Genomic DNA, 17,468 nt, shown 5'->3' on the forward strand with positions numbered 1-17,468 from the left:
TATGTTAGTCTTTCGGTCATGTCCCACTCTGTGACCCCATGGACTATAGCCCGCCAGGCTCCACTCTCCTTGGGATTTCCCAGGCAAGGACACAGGAGTGGGTTGCCCTTTCCTTCTCCAGGGCATTTTCCCAACCCAGGGATTGAAGCTAGGTCTCCTGCATTGAAGGCAGATTCTTTACTGTCTGAGCCACCACGGAAACACCAAAACATAAATAAATAAAAAAATTTTTTTAAAAATAGGGGAGAATGACCAATTTACCCTGTAGAAGGATTCCAGATAATTGATGTCGATATTCTGCCCTCAGCAGGGGCAGCCAGCTCCCCGCTCCCCAGTGCGGGCTGCACGTCTGCGTGGCAACTTTTCATTTTGGACGTGCCATGCAGCACGCAGAATCCTAGTTCCCCGACCAGAGATCGAACCTATGGCCCTGGGTTCTAGGGTGCCCTAGGAGTGCAGAGTCTTAACCACTGGGTCAGCGGGGAAGTCCTGGCCTGGTGGCTTTCTTCCTAAGAGTGCAGGGTGGAGAAAGAGGGGATAGGGTAACCTTACAGTGGAGGAAGCAATGGCTCAGCCAGGGGGACCAGGTCAATGCCAGCACAGGTAGGTCGCGTTGATAGCAGGCGCTCCTGGTACAACATGATGAGAATGGCACTTTGCATCTGCCGATTTCCCTCTCAAGGTCCAAAACCCTGTCTTACCATGTGATAAACATCAGACACATCCCAGGCGAGGAACATTCTATGGCCACCTGACTCATCCTCCTCAAAACTGTCAAGGTCAAGACAAACAAGGGAAGTCTGAGAAGCTTGCAGCCGCTAGGAGCCGGAGGAGACGTGATGACTCCGTGTATCTTGGATGGGATCCTGGACCAGATAAAGGGCATTAGACAGCAGCTAGGGAAGTCTGGATCAAGTATAGACTTAGTTAATCATGATTAAGCAATTTTGATTCATTAATTATGGCTAATATACCATTCTAGTGGAAGATGTTAATAACAGGGAAAGCTGGGTGAGGGGGTATATGGGAACTCAATACTATTGTCACGTTCTGCAAATCTCAAATGATTCTAAATTTAAAGATTTATGGGAAATATATGGATATTAAACAAAGACTAACTGGGACTTCCCTGGTTGTCCAGTGGTTAATTCTCTGCGCTTCCACTGCAGGGGCAAAGATTTGATCCCTGCCGTGAAAGTTCCACCTGTTGTACAGTGTGGCCAAATAAATAAATATATCAATTGCACAATGGAAAAGTGCTGGGCATTTATTGCTGGTGTTATCAGGGTAGGGGTGAGAGGAAGGCGCTATACAAGAATTTATCCTACTTTCCTGTGAGCCAAGTGGGAGTCAGTCAGTTTTGGTTGAAGTAACACAGAAAAGAGCTCTTATATTCCCGTCACAAATATGTGGCCCCTCCAGGGTCTGGCTGGTTCTGGATAAACACGTTTTCCACACCACCATCTCCACAATCTTTGCTCTCTGAGGTTAATAACTCTGTTGGCAGCTCTTTGGTTGTTCCTTGAGTCAGAATATCTACTACATCAGCTGGCTTCTTTTCGGAATCCAGAAAAGAGTGGGAGATTGGAAGTCAGAGTGAGTACCTTTGAGTGTCACCTGATCGCCATGCTCTTTGACTTGACCTTTCTCATTCCTTACTTCTTTAGCCATGTACTGATGATAATGATGGTCCCGGGGTAGTACAAGCTTAAATGGTGGAAGGCATGTGAAAGCATTCTGTGACCTAGAAAGGGCTGCGATGTTTTATTTTAGAATGCGCTTCTCTTCTGGGAGACTAGGACTTCTTGTGTCTCATCCCCTTTTAAGCAGCGTTCTGGTTTATTCACTGAATTCAGCTCCATGGACATTTGTGAAAAATCATTAACACGTCAGGCATGTGAGTGCCTCACCTGGGTAATGACGTCTCTGAAAAAGTTAGAAGTGGAGAAACAGGTTTGTCAGAATCTCCATGGCTTGGAAGAGTTGCATGTGGTTGGATGGACAAGCTGCTTGGGTGGGGATTATAACCCACAAGAGGCATTTGTGAGTCCTGATGCCTTTGGTTGCTAGACATTGAAAAGTCGAATCAAAATGGTCTAGATAAGCTGTGGGCTCACCTAACTGGGAGGTCCAGGTTTGGGAGGTCTTCAGGGTTCCATGATACAGTGGTTTAACCATGGCATCAAAGATACAATTTTTCCTTTTTCTGTTATCTGTAGTGATGGCTTCATCCTGTAACTAGCTCCTTTCAGGGTATGGGATGGCTGCCAGCAGCAAGTGGAGTTCTTAGCTTCCTTGTTCGTGATAAGGCAGGATGGGGAGGGCACTCACACCTCATGACCTTGGCCATCCTATCTTAATTAGCCACCCCCCACCTCCCGTCTCTCTGCATTCTTCCTTTCACAGTTCAAACTATTATTTATTTTGCTTATTATGTATTTATATGTTTACTCTTTTATAGTTGGCTCCCCCTCTGGAATATCAGCTTCATGGGGTCATGGATTTCATCTTGTTCACACTGGTCCTTGACCCACCTTCTAAGCAGAGTGGGGCTCCTCTTGACCTACAAGGGAGAGGCTGAGCCTGCAAGGGGCGGGGGTCCCCCTTTCCTGCCTCCATCCTAAGTCCACAGTGTTTCTTGCCCGGGTCCTGACCATTTGGTTGATGTCAGGATGTTACTGGGATAAAAGGATCACAGGTGCCACTTTGAAGAGGGCTTTCCAAATAAAGGCATCTTGAGTTGGTTTAGTCTGGTTAGAAAAACAGAACTGTTGACCAGAGAAATCTGGGAAAGTTGGGAAGACAAGGTTGATGGACAAATTGTCCCTGAAGTGAGAAGGGCAGCAAGGTCAAATGGGTGAAAACCAAAGTGGCATAAGATGAACAGTTTCAGAGCAAGTCAGAGCAGAGGATGGGCCAAGGTAGGGCTTCTCTCCCACAAACCTCTGTCTATATTCCTGAGCGTATTAACTGCACTTTTACATGGAGATGCTCCAAGGGTCCTATGAAAGATTAATAAGAGTTCTTCGCAGTTTAAGAGCATTTCATAACTTACAAGACATATTCCCAGACATTATCTCACTTCATTGTCACAGCAGTTCTGTGCGGTTGGCTTGATCACTCCTCTTTTGCAAGGAAAGAAACCAAACCTCAGAGCAACTTTCCAACAGCCATGCAGTTCAGAAGAGCAGAAAACTGGGTACAGACATTTTCCTTCAAGTCTTGAGTTCATGCTGCCTCAGTGCAGTTGAAGAAAAATGGGCTAATGATTTCCTAATGAAAACGCATCCTTAGGCCTAGGCTTTTTGTGTTTTGCATTATTTGTCATTCCACTTAGAATTGAGTTGCTCTGTACTTTTATATACACATGTAATTTTACATAACAGAAAAGTTTAAAAAATTTAAAGGATGGGGTTGAGTGGCTTGGCCAGCCCCCAGCAGAGGGAACCAAGGGAAGGTCACGCCCCAAGGAAGTCAGGTGCTGAAGGGTTTGGGCTTCAGTGCTTTAAGATTTGACTTTTAAAAAAGAAAAGAGAAAAGAACATTTGGGAATAAGAAATAAGAAAAATCACGTGCATGCACAAGCAGCTAAAAAAAAAAAAAACACCACAAAGGGATGAGTTGTTCCCTCCGGGTTTTATATTCTCTTGCCAGATCATTTAATTATGTTTCTATTCTTTTTTTTCCCAAATTTAATTTTCCCCCAGACTTAAATAAGGAGCAGCTGATGCTTCATAGAAGACTTTGTGGAGCAGCCTTTCATGAGGTGTTATTTGCAGGTCCTGGCTTGATGTCCATTTCTCTGTATGATTTGGGTTATTATTTCCCTCCTAAGAGGTTCACTTTCTTCGACTGTAACCTAGGAATAATACTGTTTACCACCAAATGACCTCCCAAGAAAACTGAAAAAGAAGGCAGAGTGATAGCCATTGAAGGCACTTGAAAATTTTCCAAAGTAGAATGTCTTGAACTGGGAGATGTTATTATTAGAGTATTCTTTGGACTCACCTGAGTTTGTGGGTTACTATAGTCTGGGACTCTGGCAGCCCCTGCTGCACTGGAATTAAAGTTGAAACGACTTTAGTGGTCAAGCTGCCTGGGATCTCAGAGTTTCTGAAGCTGGATGTCTTCTGGTTGATTTGGTTGGTTGGACACAGATTTCACTGCAGGAGGTATTATTTATTTGCACAGATGATTCAGGAAGCAGAGTGTCCTGAGAAAGAGATGTGGTCAGTATTTGATTATCCATGCTAAGGAGCAGATCATAATCTCAAAGAACAGGTCATCTCAAGGAGTGGGATTATTTATCTACCTTGCTGGCATTCAGGATTTTAGTTCCTTGACTACTGATCATACCCACACCCCTTGCATTGGAAGTCTTAATCACGGGACCACCAGGGAAGTTCCAAGGAGTGGGATCATTTTAATTCAACATTGCAATAATACAATTTTTTAAAAATCTCCTTAACTTTGTTGCTCAGGCTTAACTTTGTAAAATGGAAGAGGGTTGACCAAGATAGATTTTTGGGTGGAGGGAGGAAGGTCAGGTGGGGTTACTAAGCCTGGCTCAAGACTTTTCTTTGCTTTCACTTTCAAAGGCTTCAGGACAGGTGCTGTTGGTTTATCTTGTAACAGGAGGGAAAGGGGCAGGGCAAAACTTTTCAAAGAATGACATAGCCCAAGGACACAACATAAAGCAATCAGAATCAAATGGGTCCAAGATGGCAGACAGATTGACTTTGATTAGACCTTGATCCTCAATCAGCAAGCTAAATACACACCCAGTGGCCATGATAGTTTCAAGGCACTGTCAAAAGACCAAAGAGTGGGTGGTGGCCCAATTCCTGGAAATCTCCACCCCTTCTCCAAAACAGATGGAATAATCCTCCCACTTATTAGCATATGAAATTACCCAGCCCATAAAAACTAACCATGCCACATTTCACTCACTGTCTGCGATTGCCCACACTTTGTCTATGTAGTGTTCCTCTCTCTGAAACTGAATATATCCATTTCTTACCAATCACTTTGTCTCTCGTTGAATTCTTTCTGTGATGAGATATCAAGGATCTGAGCTTCATTAGGTCCTGAAACCATGTACTGGGGGTTTTGGCTGGGTTTGAGTCCCAGACACATGGGTTCAAGTCCGAAGCAGGGTTTTGACCAGGTTCAAGTCCCAGCCACGTGGGTTCGAGTCCCAAACTGGGCTTTGGCTGGGTTTGAGTCCCAGCACATGGGTCCCAATCTGTGGTAAATGGATTCACTCTTAAAGCCTGGTTTCCAAGTTTCTTCTCAAGAAGATGTTCTTTCAACACAGTGCCATTGACGGTCAGTACTTCATTTAATCATTCATTCATTTGCTTATTCAACATATGCTCCAGGTAACTCCTATGTGTGGAGTGCTTCTTAAATATCAGGTATACAAAGATTAAAAAGCATCCTTTACCTTGAGGTCTGTTGTGGGAAACAGATGAGTTCCATATGGTGTGATTAATAGCTGTCATAGTGGAATGCCTTTGGTGACTGAAGAAGGAGACCTTTCTAGACCCAGTGGAGTCAGTAAAGTCTTCCAGGAGGAGTTAACACTTGGACTTGAAGCCTCAGTAGGAATTTTTCATGTGGATGGATAAAAGTGAGGGTGGGGTGAGGGAAAGTATCCCAAGAGGAGGGCACAGCATGTACAAAGGCATGCAGGCGTGAGTCTGATTGGCCGGAGGGTACCTGTGGATCGGCAGTAGAGAGTTCAGGTAAGTAGGTTCCAGATCCAGCACCCGGCTTCTCCTGAAGGACGTGGGGAACCACTTCGGGGACCAGGTCATTCTCATCTTAGAAAGAATGCTCTGGCAGGACAGTAGAGACCAGAATAGAGACATGTGAGATTGAGGAATGGGGTGGATGACGGAGAGACCTGTTGGGAGCACTTGGAACAGGAGGGAAGGGGACAGGGCATGTCTATAAAAGAATGACATGGCCCGAGGACGTGACATAAACTGATTGGAAGCAGATAGGTCCAAGATGGTGGGTGAGTCTACCTCTGCTAGGCCTTGAGCCTCAGTGTGTGCTCATTGTAACACATTAGCAAGCTGAAGGACACACTCATGGGCACCATGACAGTCCCAAAGCTGACCGTAAAGGCAAAAAGTGGTGGCGGCCCAGCCCCTGGAAGTCTCTGCCCCTTCCCTGTGACTCCGATGGTAAAGAATTGCCTGCGATGCAGAAGACCCAGGTTTGATCCCTGAGTCGGGAAGATCCCCTGGAGGAGGGCATGGCAACCCAGTCCAGTATTCTTGCTCGGAGAATTCCATGGACAGAGGAGCCTGGCGGGCTACAGTCCTTGGGGTCACAAAGAGGTGGGTATGACTGAGCCACTAGCATTTTCACACTTTCCCCAAACAGTGGGAATAACCCTCCCACTCCTTAACCTATGGAATTACCCAGCCCTACAAAAACTGACAACCCCACACCCTGCTGCTCTCAGTCTCTGAGATGGCCCGCACTCTGTCTGTGGAGTGGGTTTCACTCCAAATAAACCCACTTCTTACCCATCACTTTCTCTCACTGGATTCTTTCTGTGATGAGACATCAAGAACCTGAGTGTCATTAAGTTCTGAGACGGGGTGTGATCTCAGTTAAAAGACTGTGGGTTCAAGTCCCCGTGTGGGTTTTGGCTGGATTCGAGTCCTAGCCCATGGGTTCAAGTCCCAGTCAGAGGTTCACGGTTTCACTTTCACGGTGAATGAGCTGAGAATGGATAAAGACCGCCACTCAGCAGGTGTTGATGGAGGAGAGAGAGAGATCTGAGCGGAGGGTATGAGACTAAGGAGCTGGTGGAAGGTGGGGGACAGATGTGAGGGAGGGGAGTCTAGACTGACTCCCCAGGTCCTGGCGCAGGTGACTGTGATGACCGGCCTGCTGGCTTACATAGGAAACAGGGAGAGAATCAGGCTTGGGAGGAAAATGATTCACTTTGCTTTGAAAAGACTGAGGTGAGTATGGGATATCCATGTGGAAATAGCCAGTATGCAAGACAACAGTGTGTTTGGGGCTAGAGACCCTCACTGCGGGCATCAGTGAGGTCACCCAGAATGAGTAGGGAGGGAGAGGAAGAAGGAGGGCCACAGAGGACCCCAGGTAACTGAGGGTTGTTCAGTCGCTAAACTGTGTCCAACTCTTTGTGACCCCATGAACTGCAGCACGCTAGGCTCCTCTGTGGTCCACTCTCTACCGGAGTTTGCTCAATTCGGGTCCTTTGAGTTGGTGATGCCATCGAACCATCTCCTCAGGAAACTGATGTTTTAGGTGAAGGACAGCAGGACAATCCAGGAAAGAAGACTGAGGAAGAGAAGTCAGAAGTGCAGTGCAGAAGCGGGAGGCAGCATGTTAAGGAGGCCAGGGCAGACTTCAGAAGAGACAGTGGACAGAGCTGTCAGGTTCCCAGGGAGAGTGAGTCTGAGAAAAGCCAAAAATAAGGGCCGTGGTTGGTAGAGCAAGGCCTGTAACATAGCTGACAGGCTTGAGGAACAGCCTTAGCGAGGAGGAGGGCTGCCCTTCACTGACGGGAGAGATGGAAAGAGCTGGGAAGGAGAACCTCCTTGTTCTAGCTCCTGAGGTCAGTTCAGTCCAGTCACTCAGTTGTGTCTGACTCTTTGTGTCCCCATGGACTGCAGCACGCCAGGCTTCCCTGTCCATCACCAACTCCCAGAGTTTGCTCAAACTCATGTCCATCGAGTTGGTGATGCCATCCAACCATCTCATCCTCTGTCATCCCCTTCTCCTCCCACCTTCAATCTTTCCCAGCCTCAGGGCCTTTTCAAATTAGTCAGCTCTTCACATCAGGTGGCCAAAATACTGGAGTTTCAGCTTCAGCATCAGAATTTCCGATGAAAATTCAGGACTGATTTCCTTTAGGATGGACTGGTTGGATCTCCTTGCAGTCCAAGGGACTCTCAAGAGTCTTCTCCAACACCACTGTTCAAAAGCATCAATTTTTTGGCGCTCAGCTTTCTTTATAGTCAAACTCTCACATCCATACATGACTACTGGGAAAACCATAACTTTGACTAGAAGGAACTTTGTTGGCTAAAGTAATGTCTCTGCTTTTTCATGTGCTGTCTAGGTTGGTCATAGCTTTTCTTCCATGGAGCAAGCATATTTTAATTTCATGGCTGCAGTCACCATCTGCAGTGATTTTGGAGCACCCAAAAAAATAGTCTCTCGCTGTTTCCATTGTTTCCCTATCTATTTGCCAGGAAGTGATGGGACCAGATGCCATGATCTTAGATTTCTGAATGTTGAGTTTTAAGCCAACTTTTTCACTCTCCTCTTTCACTTTCCTCAAGAGGCTCTTTAGTTCTTCTTCACTTTCTGCCATAAGGGTGATGTTCCTAGCCAGGAGCTAGTTCACATTCTCCGAGGCATTCTTCTGATGAGGAAGAACAGTTGGGAATGAAATTCACTGCCTACTGATTGTCAGGTCCTATGTTAGACATTTCATGCAAATAATCTCACCATAGCCCTAGGAGGGGACAGCATAATATCCCCCTTTCAAACAGAGGATGTCAAGGCTTAGTCAAGTCACTTATTCCTCTCTTTTCCACTGGCCAGGTCACAGCCTCCAAAGCAGATCTGTGAAGAGCCAGCCTTTTATCTCTCACTGGCTCAAGTTTCTAAAGCTGATAAGGAAAAAAGATAGGCTTGGGCCAGACACAGGGTAGATTTCCACCACTGAGGCTACCACAGGAGCAAGTTAAATCAATGGGCAGAAGACAGATAAGACACTGCACAAAGCCGCTTTCTTTTTCAGGAGCAAAGGTCAGCTAGGGAGGGGTGGAGGTGGGAGCAGGCAGGGGAGAAAATCTGCAAATCTCCCTCCTAAACAATCAGACAGTTCAAAGCTGCTTGCGAGGAAATACACGGGCCCAATTTTACTTCTAAGATCGGTGCTCATTTTTAAATTAATAGTTTTATAGTGTTTTAGTGTCGTCTGAGATTGGTTTTATTGCTAAAATCTGCATTTTAAAGATAAACCAAGACCCGTGGTCTTGCTCATGTGCTTTTCTGCTATTTAGGAGCTCAAACTGAGTTCATTATTGACAGCAGACCACTGGGATCTCTCTAGTCCCGAGTTGTGGGTGATCCCTCAAGGAATTCCATCGCTAGTAACACCACTACACATGTGCCCACCGACCTTACAATGGCTTCCAAAGCCCTATATATCCACCATGCAGCTCCCCTGTTAAAGAAAAAATAATCCATGACACTTGTTAAAGAGGAGTAGGCAGACTCTTTCAGAGGCTACTGCAATGGGGTTTTGGAGTAAGGGCCTCTAAGCTCAATACAATGACCAGGGAGGGGGTTATAGTCAAGGAACGGGGCTGGGGGTGGAAGTGGGGTAAGCAGTAGGTGGCAAATGACTGAGCAGGCCAGAGTAGTAAGATACCAGTGCTGGGGGATGAGGAATTTCATTAGCTCCCAAGGGTGAGGATTTTCCCTGTAACTGACCCAGCAGGATTCATGCTAAGACTGGACTAAACAGGCCAAGGACAGAGCCCAAGGTCAGGGACTTGGCAGAAAGAGAACTCCGGAGGCTGATCGAGCTCGGTCAGAGGAGATGGGCTCTGTCAGCCTCCCTGACTCCGTTGCCGAGAGTGCTCCCGCCGGCTCACAGGGCTCCTCCCGGCCCCTCTGTGCTCAAGAGGTCGCTCCCCAGGAAGGCATTTCGCAGTGGGAATCGGCCCCGAGGGTCCTTACAGTCTCCCCTCTCAGGGAGCACCTGTCCTGAGTGCAGGTCCACAGCCTCCCGCTCCTGCCTCTCTCCCGAGTGCCTTCCTCCACAGCACTTATCACCGTCTGCCATGCCGTTTACCTGTACATTTTGTTTATAGTCCCTTTCTCCCCCAGGAGACTGTCAGTCCCACGAGGCAGGAATTTGTGTCTGTTTTGTTCACTGTCTCCCCAGTAGCTGGAACAGCATCTGGCATGTCGGAGGGGCTCACGCTTTGTTGAATGCATCGGATGCCTGGATGCTGAGGATGCTGAGGGCCTCCATGATACCTTTAGGTCTTGATTATCTACGTCCACAGCAAAGGATGACAGTCCCCAGTGTCGGAAGACCCTTCCGACCAACTCATAACTTACTTTTACCAGGTGTTATTTCAACTTTTATACAATAACCCAAGAACCACCTCAGATGTTGCTCAGCCACTCATCATGTTCCATTGTTTGTGACCCCAAGGACTGCAGCACGCCAGGCTTCCCTGTCCTTCACCATCTCCTGGAGATTGCTCAAACTCATGTCCATCGAGCCAGTGATGCCATCCAACCACCTCATCCTCTGTCATCCCCTTCTCCTCCTGCCTTCAATCTTTCCCAGCATCAAGGTCTTTTCTGATGAGTCAGCTCTTCGCATCAGGTGGCCAAAGTGTTGGAGCTTCAGGTCAGATGAACCATGGACTATTTGCCACCCATAAGAATTCTAAGGTTATGTGCTTAGGAGGGGTTGAAAACGGGAAAAGGAAACCCAGAAATACTGGAACAAAGAAACCTATCTAGGAGTTTGCTGCAGAACACTTCACTTGCATTCAGGGTCATCTTCCTCAATCACCAGAAGAAGAGATGAGAGCCCCACCCTCCTTTTGTCAAAATCTTGGCTGTGCACCAATGACAAACAGAAATAGAGGCACAGTTATGGAGGACAAGGAAAGAGTGGCTTTATTTCTTTGCCAGGCAAAAGGGGAACACAGAGGAATAGTGCCTCAAGAATTGTGCCCCTTTCCAGGTGAATTATTGTTGTTATTTAGTCACGGATTCATGTCTGAACCTTTTGCGACCCCATGGACTGCAGCCTGCCAGGCTTCTCTGTCCATGAGATTTCCCAGGCAAGAATACTGGAGTGGTTTGCCATTTCCTTCTCCAGGGGATCTTCCTGAACCAGGGATCAAGCCCACTGTGGCAGGCAGATTTATTACCACTAAGCCACCAGGAAGCCCGAATAGAAAGAGATTATCAGTTTAGGCAGATGTATGTGATAAGGATCAAGGCAGTAACAGTCTACTTCAGTCTTCTGCAATTTCAGAAGGGTGGGGTTGCTGACAACATTAGGGTGTGTGCAGGGTCCGAGGTGGTCCAGTCTCCTAATCTTGATGAGTTTCTCGGGGCCCTTTAATCCTGTGGTTTTGTGGTGGCTCCTCCCTTGATTAGCAACTGTTTGAATCTGCTCTTTGGAACTCAGAGAAGGTCATGGAGGCTGGAGTCTTGCCTACAAGAAATGGTGTACAAAAAGGCCATTGTGCCTAGGAGTACAGTGCTCAGCTCAGCATCACGCCCTCTTCTCCCGAGAGGTTGTGTATAACAGGCCCTTAGTAGGCAACCACATAAGCTGCTACTAATGTCTGCCGTCAGCATCATCTTCCCTCCAGAGGCCCCACGCAGTGTTTCTTAGCAGCACCCATGCTGTTTAGGAAACCTGTCCGACTCTCCGCTGCCACGTGCCCCTGCTCATTCTTTCCCCGTGCCCAGGATATCATCTCTCCCCTACCCTGTCTCTACCCACTGCCCCCTCGTTTCTCATCTCCCTAGTAAGTCCCCACACACCCTGCAAGTCTCAGCTGAAACTGTCTACGGGGAGGACTTCAGACTCCCCTGGGCAGGGTTAATCACTCCTCCTCCAACAATAGCAGCCAATACAAACACTGCAATTAGGTTGTATTATAATTACTAATTTGTTCCCAAGTCTTCTCCCCAGGAGAACACGGGGGCCTGGAGGGCACAGACTCACCTTATTTGGTGCTGTTTCCCCAGCCACTGTCACACACCAACACAGCCCAGGACCTGGTGAATGACAGAGGGCTGCAGGCAGCCCCGACACTCCGCGCCAAAGGAGACGTCTCAGTGGGCAGGTATCTCTCACTCCTCACCCTTGCCTGGGAGGCCGGGGAAAGCCTGCTTCAAAAGCGCCTGACATACTTGAACTTCTGAGCTTCTGGAGTGCAAGGAGGCTCACGTCCTCTCAGGGGTCACACCTCTGAGAGCGGAGTTCACACAGGCTTACTCTAAGGCGTGCTCTTCCAAAGCAACAGCTGATTTTCAGACAGAGAGTTCGAATCTGGCCCAGCAGATGCAAATCTACTGCCCCGAACAAGGCAGCTGTTTAAAGGCTAAAGCAGCCATTCCTACCTGTCTGCTCACACTGGCATGTTCACTGGCCACTGTCATTTGAAAAGTGCCAGAAAACAGGCCAGCAAAACTCCACTAAGGCCTTGGAACCAGATAAAGGAGTGGAGCCCCGGGATCATCTGCCTGAGTGGCAGGCAGGAGTTTTGTCTTTTTATAGCATCTGCAGTAGGAGATCAGTCTCTATCACAGATTTGATACCCATGAGACAGTTGATAGTGGCTAAGACATGAGTTGGATCATAAAGAAAGCTGAGTGCCAAAGAATTGATGCTTTTGAACTGTGGTGCTGGAGAAGACTCTTGAGAATCCCTTGGACAGCAAGGAGATCCAACCAGTCCATCCTAAAGATCAGTCCTGAATATTCATTGGAAGGACTGATGCTGAAGCTGAAACTCCAATACTTTGACCACCTGATGAGAAGAGCTGACTTATTTGAAAAGACCCTGAGGCTGGGAAAGATTGAAGGCTGGGGGAGAAGGGGGCAAGAGAGGATGAGATGGTTAGATGGCATCACTGACTCAATGGACATGAGTTTGAGCAAGCTCCGGGAGATGGTGAAGGACAGGGAAGCCTGGTGTGCTGCAGTTCATGGGGTCACAAAGAGCTGGACAGGACTGAGTGACTGAACAACAGACAGTAAAGAATCTGCCTGCAATGCAGGAGACCTGGGTTTGCTCCCTGGGTCAGGAATATCCCCAGGAGAAGGGAATGGTTACCCACTCCAGCTGGACACTACTGAGTGACTAACACTTTTATTTTCAAACACATGATGGATGAACGTGCAACTTCAGTGGGAAAGAGACAAGGTGGAGGAGACATTGGATATTGTAGTTAACAGTAGGTCTTAATTTTTAAAACTTTCTAAGTTGTTTATCTGTAGCTTCCCTGGGTCCTGGCTGTGCTGTGGCAGCTTCTCATGCGGCCCAGGCTCTAGGGCATGGGGCTCAGTAGCTGCGGCATGAGTTTACTTGCCCCGTAGTGAGTGGGATCTTCCTGGACCAAGGACTGAACCCATGTCCTCTGCATTGGCAGGCGGATTCTTAACCACTGAACCACCAGGGGAGTTCCTAGGCCTGCTTCTTTAACAAGCCATCAAATGTGGGTCTGATAGGTGAGCCTCCGAAGTGGCATATGCAGCCCAGGCGGGGACCAGACTGCTCCCCGGGAGCGTGGCCCAGTCAACTGGGGGCCTCTGGGTGACTAACTGGAGGGTGCATGTTCCCCTCTGGCACAGAAGGAGAAATGTCCGGCTTTCCTTGCCCACCCTTTGTCCACATGCTTTGGATCTGTTTCAAGAAATATCGAATATTTAAAGAACATTGGTAACAGAGGGCACGAAGCCACTAGAAAGCCAAGGGTAACCACATGCCTCAGTTTAGCTTCAGCCACAGTCCCATGAACTTTTAAGAGCTAAAAACGGCAGGAGACTTTTTAAGAGCGCTACTAACTGTTCCTTCAGGTTGCTTCTGTTTGAAAATCTCTGCAGGTGGGCTATAATCATTTTAAAAGCTCAGCCATATGGGAAGGAAGCTAGCATTTGTCTAGTGCCAGTCATATGCCAGAATGCATGAACTAGACACTTCTGCGGTATCATTTCATCCTGGGGCTGCACCCCGAGGGAGGTCCTGGACCCCTTCTGCAGGTAGGCATGGAGGCTCCAAGGTCATGCGGGATTTACTTAAGCTCATCTTCGAGAGCCAGTCTGTCCCAGGCTGGCTGATCCATGCCAACTCAACACGCAGCTTGCAGATGAGATCGGAAACCACTCACGTTTTGAAAGAACCAAATCTTTTTGAGGGACAGCATTTCCTGACCTTTTCGGTGGCTGACATTGTTTGGGTGTCGTAAGTTTGATCTGGCACGGAATAGCAGGGGGAGCTGCCACCTCTCCCAGGTGGGGCTGAGAGCGTGTTTTCCAAGGCCCTCTGAAGCCTGGCCAGTTGCTTTGCCTTGGCTTCCAAGTGCAGGGAAAGTCTGAGGGACAGTGAATTGTGTAGGAGAACGAGAGAGCTGTTGTGTTGGACAGGGAATAGTTTTGACTCGCTTTGCAAGCGGCTAGACTGCACAGTGGCACTGCTTCTTGGAAAAATCATCCCGCTGATACATCACAGGGAAGCATGTAGGAGGAAGAGGCGCAGAATGTAAGAGGTTGGCACTGTCTGTTCCGACTAGCAAAAGCAGCAGAAAGACAGGAATGAAGTAATTCTAACCTTGTTAAACTAAAAACATTTCTCGGGTCCTCTTGGGAAACTTTATTTTGCTTCCCAAGGAAGGAAGTGAATTGGCTTCTTCGAGGTCAGTTTCATTTGGAAATTTTCCTCTTTCACTTTCCATTTAATTGGCACACAAGAAGAGTAGACATAACCTGAAAATGCCAAGCAAAAATCTGGAGGTTTGGAATGAGTCTCATTTTTAAAAGGCTTCCCTAGTAGCTCAGCTGGTAAAGAATTCGCCTGCAGTACAGGAGACCCCAGTTCGATCCCTGGGTTGGGAAGATTCCCTGGAGAAGGGAAAGGCTGCCCACTCCAGTATTCTGGCCTGGAAAATTCCATGGACTGTATAGTCCGTGGGGTCTAAAAGAGTCAGACAGGACAGAGCGACTTTCACTTTCACTTTGGGTAAAACCATTAATAAAACTTTGACCCAGGGATTGCACTCTGGAGAATGAAAACACTTAAGACTCCAGGATCCCTGGGTTTAATCTGGCTCTAACACTTATCTTGAGCAAGGAAATTCATTTATCTGTGCTTGTTTTCTAATCTGTAAAGTGGAGATAATAAAATTATCTACGCATAGGTTTTCTGTAAAGAGTGAGATAATCCACAGTACCAGTCCCCCAGACATAGGAAGTACTCAATTGTTTCTTATTATTATCTCAAAGACCCAGTCACAAATAGGGACAAAACTTTATGCAAAGATGTTCATACAGCACTGTTTACAGTAATGAAAAATCTGAATCTAAAAATCCCCAATTAGGTGAATGACTAAACAAAACAGGTTGCATGTCTGGTCTGGAAAGATGATGGAGCCATTAAAAATTTTGGCTATGAAAGCTATATAATTTTTTTAAATGTTTATAATAAGCAGGAAAAAGCAGTTACATAATTGCATGTGTGGCATATTTACAACTGTATAAAACAAAAACCAAATTCCTTAAATAGCGGGGAAAGAATGGCAGGAAATACATAATAATGGCTTAGGATGAGCCGACTCATTCTAATTGAGTGCAGTCCGCACTGAGGCTCATGGGTTGCAGAACCGAGTGTTATTTCAGTTTATTATCACATTCAGAAAAGAGGGCCAGAGGGATGCAGGATAGGCAGAATAGCCTCCCAGACTTTTATAGACTTGGTTTTACTTGGAGGATACTTGCTTTACAGGGTCATGTTTGTTTCAGCTGTAGGACGTGATCAGCCAAGGGTATACACGTGCCCCCTGCCTCTGGACCCTCCCTCCCATCCCCCCCGCATCCCTCCCCTCTCTTACTGTACTGCATACTGTACTTGCATAATAGGTTCTAGGTTCATCCACCGCAGTTCAACTGACTCAAATTCATTCCTTTCTATGGCTGAGTTATCCCACGTCTATATGCACCACAACTTCTCATCCACTCATCTGCGGACACACCAGGCTGCTTCCATGACCTGGCTATTGTACACAGGGCGGCAATGAACATTGTGGGGCATGCGTCTTTTAAATGATGGGTAGTGGGTCCTCTGAACCCTTCGGTAATCAAGTTGGGTTTTCCCCTTATTTAGGACACGGTGTCTCCTGCTTCCACGCCAGTCTCTCATCAGCTTTTACTGTGGTTGCTATGAATGTTCTGGCAGACCCTTGGTCAGGGAAGCCAGCGAGGCCAAGGAACGGAAGGCAGGCTCCAGCCAGGCAGTGAGAGCCGCATCCGCTTTCAGGGACCAGATCCACTGGGTATAAACAAGTGTGTCCTGCAAACACCTGATGCTCAATCTTTCTCGTGCACGACACCACCCTCCAGCCTGCCCCTCCCTTCCCACTCTCACCCCCAGGCCCGCTTTCCACCTTCGCTGTGAGGGTGGCGCTGGGCTGCGGACAGAACTGGGTGAAACTCAGCTCCGGCCTGCAGAGGGGCGGCCCGGGCTGCAGAGAGGGCAGACAGACAAATGCTCCCCAGGGCCAAGGGCGGGGCCGCAGAGGGGCGGCAGAGCTGAGGCCCAAAAGGGAGGGCACTTGGGGCCAGAGCCTGAGGGCGCTGGTGGCGGTCTGGACCCAGCAGGTGTTCCCAGGGCAGAGCACTGGCTGGGGGTAAAGGCCTTCCAAGCCGAGGAAGAGCGGGTACAAAAGCACAAGTACGAAGGCGCCGTGGGGCACGGGGCTAGTCCCTGGGGTTCGGTCAGGGAAAGAATAAGGAAGAGTCAGCATTAAATTAAAAGACGCTTACTCCTTGGAAGGAAAGTTACGACCGACCTAGACAGCATATTAAAAAGCAGAGACATTACTTTGTCAACAAAGGTCTATCCAGTCAAAGCTATGGTTTTTCCAGTGGTCATGTATGGATGTGAGAGTTGGACCATAAAGAGAGCCGAGAGCTGAAGAATGGATGCTTTTGAACTGTGGTGTTGGAGAAGACTCTTGTGAGTCCCTTGGACTGCAAGGAGATCCAACCAGTCCATCCTAAAGGAGATCAGTCCTGGGTGTTCATTGGAAGGACTGAGGCTGAAGCTGAAACTCCAATACTCTGGCCACCTGATGCGACGAGCTGACTCACTGGAAAAGACTGGGAAAGATTGAAGGCAGGAGGAGAAGGGGACGACAGAAGATGAGATGGTTGGATGGCATCACCGACTCAATGGACGTGAGTTTGAGTAAACTCCGGGAGTTGGTGATGGAAGCCTGGAGTGCTGCGATTCATGGGGTCACAAAGAGTCGGACACGACTGAGCGACTGAACAGTTGATAAGGAAGGAGATACACAGAGTGAGCAGATGCTCCAGGAAGAGATGAGGTTACCCTGGTGGACTAGACAACAGAATTCGAAATAAAATCTCAAGACACCCAATCTTCAAAATTAGATTTGACAGACGTTTGCCTGAGGGTTTATTGAAGTTCTAAACTGCATGAAAATTGTTTTCTTTTCCATGTGCATGCCTGATGAATTCTCAGTTCAAATTTCTTGATCCCTTTGTTCTTGCTTACTCTGACAGTGCTGTGATACAAAGTGAACTGGAGGCTTCAGAACTGGAGAGAAGCTGGGTTCCGTTCCCAGCTCCCTGAATGAGCATGAGGCAGGTAAACCTGACTGTTTCCTATCCTGCAGAAG

The sequence above is a fragment of the Odocoileus virginianus genome, chromosome 17, assembly GCF_023699985.2.
Source record: "Odocoileus virginianus isolate 20LAN1187 ecotype Illinois chromosome 17, Ovbor_1.2, whole genome shotgun sequence".
NCBI lineage: Eukaryota > Metazoa > Chordata > Mammalia > Artiodactyla > Cervidae > Odocoileus > Odocoileus virginianus.